The sequence below is a fragment of the Pristiophorus japonicus genome, chromosome 19 (assembly GCF_044704955.1).
Source record: "Pristiophorus japonicus isolate sPriJap1 chromosome 19, sPriJap1.hap1, whole genome shotgun sequence".
NCBI classification, from domain to species: Eukaryota; Metazoa; Chordata; class Chondrichthyes; family Pristiophoridae; genus Pristiophorus; species Pristiophorus japonicus.
The window spans coordinates 91,755,980-91,767,476 of NC_091995.1; positions in this window are offsets into that span (position 1 = coordinate 91,755,980).

Consider the following 11,497-nt stretch of genomic DNA (forward strand, 5'->3'; position numbering starts at 1 on the left):
TCTGGAACTCCCTCCCTAAACCTCTCCGACTCTCTCTCCTCGTTCAACACGCTCCTTAAAACCTGCCCCAATTTCACCTTGTGTGGCTCGGTATCAAATTTTTTTGTCTCATAATATTCCTGGCGACTATGTTAAAGGCGCTATATAAATGCAAGTTGTTGTTGTATCTATGTACCAGATCTAACCGGTGAACAATAGATACCACGGTAAATCACTGAAGAGAGAACAGTGAAGCAATGTAGATGATACTGTGTTTACTCTCTTCACAAAATACTAACTGTGAGTTTTGGGAGGACCTCTGCAAGGTGGAACCTTCGATTATTGTCACCTCAACCACGAATGATACGGATGCTGACATCAGTTTCCCCACAGAGAGGCTTTTAAAGGACCAGCGAGAGCTTTGAGTGACAATATTCGAGCAGCATGGAGCAGCTGATTGCCGACTGGTGATCAGACTACCCTGCCAACTTTGCCCAGCCCAGTTGCACAATATTATGAAATGTGACCATGTGTGAATGTAACCAGCTGGCATGGTGGCATCGACATAGCAACCGGCCAGATTCAGCAGGTCCATCCCCTTCTCTCTGGGGATTCTGGGATAGTGCTGGGCATGTTCAACAGGCAGCATTTGTTTCATGTAGTCCACAGGACCGCCGTCTGTTGCAGCAGAACACTGTTGTTCCACGGGAACAGGAGCATAATGGCTATGTTACTGGACAGCCCATGTCCTAACTCGCACTAAGTCCCGCTTGCCCATCACCCCCTGTGCTCGTTGACCTACACTGGCTTATGGTTAAGCAATGCCTCGATTTCAAAATTCTCATCCTTATTTTCAAATCCCTTCATGATCTCCCCCTTCCCTATCTCTGTAATCTCCTTCAGCCTCACCACCCCCCAAGATATCTGCGCTCCTCTAATTCTATCCTCCTGAGCATTCCTGATTATAATCGCTCCACCAATGGTGGCCGTGCCTTCTGTTGCCTGGGCCCCAAGCTCTGGAACTCCCTCCCTAAACCTCTCCGCCTCTCTTTCCTCCTTTAAGACGCTCCTTAAAACTGACCTCTTTGGCCAAGCTTTTGGTCACCTGTGCAAATTTCTACTTATGCGGCTCGGTGTCAAATTTTTATCACATAATACTCCTGTGAAGCGCCTTGGGACATTTCACTACATTAAAGGCGCTATATAAATACAAGTTGTTGTTGTTGTTGTTTAGGGAAGGAAACCTGCCGCCCTTACCCGGTCTGGCCTAAATGTGACTCCAAACCCACAGCAATGTGGTTAACTCTGAACTGCCCTTTGAAATGGCCCAACGAGCCACTCTGTTGTCAAGAAGGCGGCTCACCGCCACCTTCTCGAGGAAAATTTGGGACGGGCAATGAATGCCAGTGGAGGCCACTTCCCGTTATTGAAACAAAAAGAGAGAATCTGCTGTTTATCCAATGTGCAGGGACAAAAGGTGGACCATGCTCCTTGGCGGGATCATCTTCAGTGGCTCGTGTTGGACCCTCCGTACTAAAGGGTCCAACATCTTCATCACTGACCTACACCAAGGTGACTGCAGCCGGAGGAAGATAGTCAGCAAAGCTGAGTGGTGACGACCCATCCATGGAGGGATGAAGAACGTTGTTTCAGTAATAATTTTGGACTACACACCCATCGGAAATACGGGCTTGCAGAAGTTGGAGAGAGTCACGGGATGATTGGCAGAACTGTGTAAATGGTCATAGCAATATTTGCAAGCTCATACCAGTAGGTTGATGACAGTAATTGTAAGGAGAAGGACTTTCAAACAAGTGCTGCATTGGTAGATAATTAAAAATATAAAGCACGCTTACCGCTGTTGAGACTGAGGGCTCTCTTCCCCATGGACCTCGGTGAATTGAATGCTCAGATCAAGTACTTCTTCTTTGCTATGAATTGGGACTTTGTTTATTGTATAGTATTGTACTTTCCGCTTTGCCACCTGTCCGAAGCTATTAATGTACTATTGGCAACCTTGTGTTCATGGAATCTTGGTTGCTTTGCGAGATATCATGGTCCATTCATGCGCTGACTGCCCGTGATCAGTAGCATCACACAGCCATCACCCCTGTCCCTTTCCCTGTCAGTCCCCCTGGCTCACCCACCCACTGGCTCGTTGGGTCCTCATCCTTCTTTATAAAAGTCTCTCCTCAGTATTGTTGAGTGATCTCCTCCAGCCAGATGTCTCCGATGCCTTAACCGTGTTTACTCTTCATAGAAACATAGAAAGTAGGTGCAAAAGTAGGCCATTCGGCCCTTCGAGCCTGCACCACCATTCAATATGATCATGGCTGATCATGCAACTTCAGTACCCCATTCCTGCTTTCTCTCCATACCTCTTGATCCCTTTAGCCGCAAGGGCCACATCTAACTTCCTTTTGAATATATCTAATGAACTGGCCTCAACAACCTTCTGTTGTAGAGAATTCCACAGGTTCACAATTCTCTGAGTGAAGAAGTTTCTCCTCATCTCAGTCTATTTACTGTTCCCTCTACTCTAGCCTGAGTGGCCAATCCTTTAGTCACTACTACCCTGAGATGGTCATTTAAACGCTCCCAAAATACATTGCTGTGCGCCTCGCCTTTCTTCCTAAAAAAACCTCACTCTTCAACTGTGTTTTCAGTTCCTCTCCTCAATCTTTCCATGTCCTGCTCAACATTCTCTTTCCCTCCTCTCGACTGCTCTGAAATGTTCGTCCAGGAGTCGCACTAAAAATGCGCCGTTGATTTTGAGCAGCTTTTAATTGAATGAAATGTTCTTATCGAAATAAACACTTTAGGAAGAAGTCATGGCTTTGGGAGTTTAACCTTCAACCTTTGCATGCACTAGGATTTGTCATGTGCATTACACATGAACATAAGAAATAGAAGCAGGAGTCGGCCATTTGGCCCTTCGAGCCTGCTCCGCCATTCAACAAAATCATGGCTGATCATCGACCTCAACTCCCGCAATCTACTTCGCGCACTATCCCTTAATTTCCTTAGTTCCCAAAAATGTATCGAGTTCTGTCTTGAATACACTCAACAACTGAGCACCAACAGCTCCCTGGGGATAGAGAATTCCAAAGATTCACAACCCTAGGATAGGCACTGTGACTCATTTGTCTTTGCTGAGATGATAGATTTCAATAATTCCATCCAATTTCTAATTGGTCAAGGTTAGTAATTGGTAACAAGGCCTGGGTTTCAGGCAATACCCTATTTCATTCCTGGAATCCACCAGACTATTTTGAGGATGACAAAGTATCTGGAATAAATGCCTTTGTCTCATGACATGCTAAGCCTGTCTATGCTACTCAAGTCAAGTACATTAGTTGTTGCACGGATGATCAAAGGTGATCTGCATGGACCTGCAGAATCCTAGGCATAGAAATTTGTATGGTCTGTGACTGCCGTTACTGCCAATATTGCACGGGGGTTAGCGCAATTGTACATTCCTGTCTGGCGTAAAAATAAAAAGGGAAGGTGGCTCAACCGTGGCTATCTAGGGAAATCAGGGATAGTATTAAAGCCAAGGAAGTGGCATACAAATTGGCCAGAAATAGCAGCGAACCTGAGGACTGGGAGAAATTTAGAACTCAGCAGAGGAGGACAAAGGGTTTGATTAGGGCAGGGAAAATGGAGTACGAGAAGAAGCTTGCAGGGAACATTAAGGCGGATTGCAAAAGTTTCTATAGGTATGTAAAGAGAAAGAGGTTAGTAAAAACAAACGTAGGTCCCCTGCAGTCAGAATCAGGGGAAGTCATAACGGGGAACAAAGAAATGGCAGACCAATTGAACAAGTACTTTGGTTCAGTATTCACTAAGGAGGACACAAACAACCTTCCGGATATAAAAGTGGTCAGAGGGTCTATTAAAGAGGAGGAACTGAGGGAAATCTTTATTAGTCGGGAAATTGTGTTGGGGAAATTGATGGGATTGAAGGCCGATAAATCCCCAGGGCCTGATGGACTGCATCCCAGAGTACTTAAGGAGGTGGCCTTGGAAATAGCGGATGCATTGACAGTCATTTTCCAACATTCCATTGACTCTGGATCAGTTCCTATCGAGTGGAGGGTAGCCAATGTAACCCCACTTTTTAAAAAAGGAGGGAGAGAGAAAGCAGGGAATTATAGACCGGTCAGCCTGACCTCAGTAGTGGGTAAAATGATGGAATCAATTATTAAGGATGTCATAGCAGCGCATTTGGAAAATGGTGACATGATAGGTCCAAGTCAGCATGGATTTGTAAAAGGGAGATCATGCTTGACAAATCTTCTGGAATTTTTTGAGGATGTTTCCAATAAAGTGGACAAAGGAGTACCAGTTGATGTGGTATATTTGGACTTTCAGAAGGCTTTCGACAAGGTCCCACACAGGAGATTAATGTGCAAAGTTAAAGCACATGGGATTGGGGGTAGTGTGCTGACGTGGATTGAGAACTGGTTGTCAGACAGGAAGCAAAGAGTAGGAGTAAATGGGTACTTTTCGGAATGGCAGGCAGTGACTAGTGGGGTACCGCAGGGTTCTGTGCTGGGGCCCCAGCTGTTTACATTATACATTAATGATTTAGACGAAGGGATTAAATGTAGTATCTCCAAATTTGCGGATGACACTAAGTTGGGTGGCAGTGTGAGCTGCGAGGAGGATGCTATGAGGCTACAGAGTGACTTGGATAGGTTAGGTGAGTGGGCAAATGCGTGGCAGATGAAGTACAATGTGGATAAATGTGAGGTTATCCACTTTGGTGGTAAAAACAGAGAGACAGACTATTATCTGAATGGTGACAGATTAGGAAAAGGGAAGGTGCAAAGAGACCTGGGTGTCATGGTACATCAGTCATTGAAGGTTGGCATGCAGGTACAGCAGGCGGTTAAGAAAGCAAATGGCATGTTGGCCTTCATAGCGAGGGGATTTGAGTACAGGGGCAGGGAGGTGTTGCTACAGTTGTACAGGGCCTTGGTGAGGCCACACCTGGAGTATTGTGTACAGTTTTGGTCTCCTAACTTGAGGAAGGACATACTTGCTGTTGAGGGAGTGCAGCAAAGATTCACCAGACTGATTCCCGGGATGGTGGGACTGACCTATCAAGAAAGACTGAATCAACTGGGCTTGTATTCACTGGAGTTCAGAAGAGTGAGAGGGGACCTCATAGAAACGTTTAAAATTCTGACGGGTTTGGACAGGTTGGATGCAGGAAGAATGTTCCCAATGTTGGGGAAGTCCAGAACCAGGGGTCACAGTCTAAGGATAAGGGGTAAGCCATTTAGGACCGAGATAAGGAGAAACTTCTTCACCCAGAGAGTGGTGAACCTGTGGAATTCTCTACCACAGGAAGTAGTTGAGGCCAATTCACTAAATATATTCAAAAGGGAGTTAGATGAAGTCCTTAGTACTCGGGGGATCAAGGGGTATGGCGTGAAAGCAGGAAGTGGGTACTGAAGTTTCATGTTCAGCCATGAACTCGTTGAATGGCGGTGCAGGCTGGAAGGGCTGAATGGCCTGCTCCTGCACCTATTTTCTATGTTTCTAAAACCGGTCACGCCCTGGGTCGCTACGCCTCCGGCGATGACGCCATCGCCATGCGCGGCAACCCCCATCTGCCCCGCGGCAGCCCCTTTACGGCCCGTGGTGGAAATTGGTTAGCGCCCGGTGCGGTTACCGTGGGTGATGTCAGCGGCAGGTAGCGGGACGCTCGCGGGGTGAAAGTTAAAGGGGGAGGTGCGCGCCGCCATTTTGCGTTGTCCTCCGACTGGCCGGTCCGGCCTCCGCGTGGATTATCGCGGGGGTCCGGGCCGCGATCGTGTAGCCCGTCACTCTCTTCCATCGCCAGGCTGTGGCCACGGCACCCCGCATCCCCGGTGGCTGAGTGGGATGTTACCCTCATTTGTCGTGCACCCTATGCAAAGGCCTTGTTGCTATGAGCCAAACCTTTGGATTCCTGGTCAGGCGCAAAGATTTCTTGCTCCACACAATTGCTTTACCATGCTCCTGCTGTATCTGATAGAGCACCCAGGAATCAGCTACCGGTAATGCAAATAGTAGGAGTTCTAAAATGGCTATGCACATGGTCCATTCTGGCCATTGTGGATGGTTGCTGGGTTAAGAACATAAGAACATAAGAAATAGGAGCAGGAGTAGGCCATTCGGCCCCTCGAGCCTGCTCCACCATTTAATACGATCATGGCTGATCTGATCATGGACTCAGCTCCACTTCCCCGCCCGCTCCCCATAACCCCTTATCCCCCTGTCGTTTAAGAAACCGTCTATCTCTGTCTTAAATTTATTCAATGTCCCAGCTTCCACAGCTCAATGAGGCAGCAAATTCCACAGATTTACAACCCTCTGAGAGAAGGAATTTCTCCTCATCTCTGTTTTAAATGGGCGGCCCCTTATTCTAAGATCGTGCCCTCTAGTTCTAGTCTCCCCCATCAGTGGAAACATCCTCTCTGCATCCAACTCATCTGCGTCAAGCCTCCTCATAATCTTATACATTTCGATCACCTCTCATTCTTCTAAATTCCAATGAGTAGAGGCCCAAGCTACTCAACCTTTTCTCAAAGGTCAACCCCCTCATCCCCGGAATCAACCTAGTGAACCTTCTCTGAACTGTCTCCAAAGCAAGTATATCCTTTCGTAAATATGGAAACTAAAACTGCACGCAGTACTCCAGGTGTGGCCTCACCAATACCTTGTATAGCTGGAGCAAGACTTCCCTGCTTTTATACTCCCTCCCCTTTGCAATAAAGGCCAAGATGCCATTGGCCTTCCCTATCACTTGCTGTACCTGCATACTATCCTTTTGTGTTTCATGCACAAGCACCCCCAGGTCCCGCTGTACTGCGGCACTTTGCAATCTTTCTCCATTTAAGTAATAACTTGCTCTTTGATTTTTTTTTCTGTCAAAGTGCATGACCTCACACTTTCCAACATTATACTCCATCTGCCAAATTTTTGCCCACTCACTTAGTCTGATATGTCCTTTTGCAGATTTTTTGTGTCCTCACACATTGCTTTTCCTCCCACCTTTGTATCGTCAGCAAACTTGGCTACGTTACACTCAGTCCCTTCTTCCAAGTCGTTAATATAGATTGTTAATAGTTGGGGCCCCAGCACTGATCCCTGTGGCACCCCACTAGTTACTGGTTGCCAACCAGGGAATAAACCATTTATCTCAACTCTCTGTTCTCTGTTAGTTACCCAATCCTCTATCCATGCTAATATATTACCCCCAACCCCGTAAACTTTTATCTTGTGCAGTAACCTTTTACGTGGCACCTTGTCAAGCCGTGTTAAGCCGTGAGACATTCCTATAATGAATGATGTTCGGGTACATCTAACATAGACTGAGGGGGATAAGGTTTGTGAGATTTGCACAAACAAACACCTGGGGCAGGGCTCTCCGGAACTGACATTCAAGCAATGAGACATTAGAGTGTTGAGAAAATAAATCACTCGGCTGTTGGGTTCAGGATGGCGTCTTTGGAAAAAAATAGACTTTCCTCCTTCGCCTTTGTCTGTACATCACACCTGTCCTTTGACTCCTCAAGGAAGTGAGAAAGAGATAAAAGTTCAGCTGCAGTCCAAAACATTATACCATTCGTAAGGCTCGCGTTTTCCTCAGCATTGGAGGTGGGATCGACTTCAAGTCTGACTCCAGGCTGCCAGCCGTGGCTCAGTGGGTAACACTGCCCCTTCCAGAGAACAAAGTCAAGGCTGACACTAGGCTGAGGGAGCGCCGCACCGTCGAAGGTGCCGTCTGTCTGATGAGGCGTTAAACCGAGGCCCCATCTGCTCTCTCAGCTGGAAGTAAAAGATCTCGTGGCATTATTTCGAAGAGGAGCAGGGGAAGTTCTCCCCGGTCTCCTGGGGCCAATATTTATCCCTCAATCAACATCACAAAAACAGATGATCGGGGTCATTGTCACATTGCCGTTTGTGGGAGCTTGCTGTGCGCAAATTGGTTGCCGCGTTTCGTACATTACAACAGTGACTGCACTCCAAAACATAGAAACATAGAAAAATAGGTGCAGGATTAGGCCATTCAGCCCTTCGAGCCTGCACCGCCATTCATTATGATCATGGCTGATCATTCCTTCAGTACCTCTTTCCTGCTTTCTCTCCATACCCCTTGATCCCCTTAACCGTAAGAGCCATATCTAACTCCCTTTTGAATATATCCAGTGAACTGGCCTCAACAACTCTCTGCGGCAGGGAATTCCACAGGTTAACAACTCTCTGAGTGAAGAAGTTTCTCGTCATCTCAGTCCTAAATGGCCTACCCCTTATCTTAAGACTGTGTCCCCTGGTTCTGGACTTCCCCAACATCGGAAACAATCTACCCGCATCTAATCTGTCCCGTCCCGTCAGAATCTTGTATGTTTCTATGAGATCCCCTCTCATCCTTCTAAACTCCAGTGAATAAAGGCCCAGTTGATCCAGTCTCTCTTCATATGACAGTCCAGCCATCCCTGGAATCAGTCTGGTGAACCTTCGCTGCACTCCCTCAATAGCAAGAACGTCCTTCCTCAGACTAGGAGACCAAAACTGAACACAATATTCCAGGTGAGGCCTCACTAAGGCCCTGCACAACTGCAGTAAGACCTCCCTGCTTCTATATTCAAATCCCCTAGCTATGAAGGCCAACATAGCATTTGCCTTCTTAACCGCCTGCTGTACCTGCATGCCCACTTTCAGTGAGTGATGAACCATGACACCCAGGTCTCGTTGCACCTCCCCTTTTCCAAGTCTGCCGCCATTCAGATAATATTCTGCCTTCCTGTTTTTGCCCCCAAAATGGATAACCTCACATTTATCCTCATTATACTGCATCTGCCATGCATTTGCCCACTTGCCTAACCTGTCCAAGTCACCCTGCAGCCTCTGGCATCCTCCTCACAGCTCACACTGCCACCCAGTTTAGTGTCATCTGCAAACTTGGAGATATTGCACTCTATTCCTTCATCCAAATCGTTAATGTATATTGTAAAGAGCTGGGGTCCCAGCCCTGAACCCTGCGGCACTCCACAAGTCACTGCCTGCCATTCTGAAAAGGACGCATTTATCCTGACTCTCTGCTTCCTGTCTGCCAACCAGTTCCCTATCCACATCAGTATATTACCCCCAATACCATGTGCTTTGATTTTGCACAACAATCTCTTGTGCAGGACCTTGTCAACAGCCTTTTGATAGTCCAAATACATCACACCCACGGTTTCTCCCCTGTCCACTCTGCTAGTTACCTCTTCAAAAAATTCCAGAAGATTCGTCAAGCATGATTTCCCCTTCATAAATCCATGCTGACTTGATCCGATCCTGTCACCGCTTTCCAAATGCGCTGCTATTTCGTCCTTCATGATCGATTCCAACATTTTCCCCACTACTGATGTCAAGCTAACTGGTCTATAATTACCCGTTTTCTCTCTCCCTCCTTTTTTGAAAAGTGGTGTTACATTAGCAACCCTCCAGTCCATAGGAACTGATCCAGAGTCGATAGACTGTTGGAAAATGATCACCAATGCATCCACTATTTCTAGGGCCACTTCCTTAAGTACTCTGGGATGCAGACCATCAGACCCCGGGGATTTATCAGCCTTCAATCCCATCAATTTCCCTAACACAATTTCCCACCTAATAAGGATATCCTTCAGTTCCTCCTTCTCACTAGACCCACTGTCCCCTAGTACCTTCAGAAGGTTATTTGTATCTTCCTTCGTGAAGACAGAACCGAAATATTGGTTCAATTGGTCTGCCATTTCTTTGTTCCCCGTTATAATTTCACATGAATCCGACTGCAAGGGACCTACGTTTGTCTTTACTAATCTTTTTCTCTTCACATATTTATAGAAGCTTTTGCAGTCAGTTTTTATATTCCCTGCAAGCTTTCTCTCGGACTCTATTTTCCCTCTCTTAATTAAACCCTTAGTCCTCCTCTGTTGAATTCTAAATTTCTCCCAGTCCTCAGGTTTGTTGCTTTTTCTAGCCAATTTATATGTCTCTTCCTTGGCTTTAACATTATCCTTAATTTCCTTTGTTAGCCATGGTTGAGCCACCTTCCTATTTTAATTTTTACACCAGACAGGGATGTACATTTGCTGAAGTTCATCCATGTGATCTTTAAATGTTTGCCATTGCTTATCCACCGTCAACCCTTTTAGTATCCCCTGCCAGTCTATTCTAGCCAATTCACGCCTCATACCGTCGAAGTTACCTTTCCTTAAGTTCAGGACCCTAGTTTCCGAATTAACTTTGTCACTTTCCATCTTAATAAGGAATTCAACCATATTATGGTCACTTTTCCCCAAGGGACATAGAAACATAGAAACATAGAAAATAGGTGCAGGAGTAAGCCATTCTGCCCTTCTAGCCTGCACCGCCATTCAATGAGTTCATGGCTGAACATTCAACTTCAGTACCCCATTCCTGCTTTCTCGCCATACCCCTTGATCCCCCTAGTAGTAAGGACCTCATCTAACTCCTTTTTGAATATATTTAGTGAATTGGCCTCAACAACTTTCTGTGGTAGAGAATTCCACAGGTTCACCACTCTCTGGGTGAAGAAGTTCCTCCGCATCTCGGTCCTAAATGGCTTACCCCTTATCCTGAGACTGTGACCTCTGGTTCTGGACTTCCCCAACATTGGAAACATTCTTCCTGCATCTAACCTGTCTAACCCCGTCAGAATTTTAAATGTTTCTATGAGGTCCCCTCTCATTCTTCTGAATACAAGCCCAGTTGATCCAGTCTTTCTTGATAGGTCAGTCCCGCCATCCCGGGAATCAGTCTGGTGAACCTTCGCTGCACTCCCTCAATAACAAGAATGTCCTTCCTCAGGTTAGGAGACCAAAACTGTACACAATACTCCAGGTGTGGCCTCACCAATGCCCTGTACAACTGTAGCAACACCTCCCTGCCCCTGTACTCAAATCCCCTTGCTATGAAGGCCAACATGCCATTTGCTTTCTTAACCGCCTGCTGCACCTGCATGCCAACCTTCAATGACTGATGTACCACGACACCCAGGTTTCTTTGCACCTTCCCTTTTCCTAATCTGTCACCATTCAGATAATAGTCTGTCTCTCTGTTTTTACCACCAAAGTGGATAACCTCACATTTATCCACATTATACTTCATCTGCCATGCATTTGCCCACTCACCTAACCTATCCAAGTCGCTCTGCAGCCTCACAGCATCCTCCTCGCAGCTCACACTGCCACCCAACTTAGTGTCATCCGCAAATTTGGAGATACTACATTTAATCCCCTCATCTAAATCATTAATGTACAGTGTAAACAGCTGGGGCCCCAGCACAGAACCTTGCGGTACCCCACTAGTCACTGCCTGCCATTCTGAAAAGTACCCATTTACTCCTACTCTTTGCTTCCTGTCTGACAACCAGTTCTCAATCCATGTCAGTACACTACCCCCAATCCCATGTGCTCTAACTTTGCACATCAATCTCTTGTGTGGGACCTTGTCGAACGCCTTCTGAAAGTCC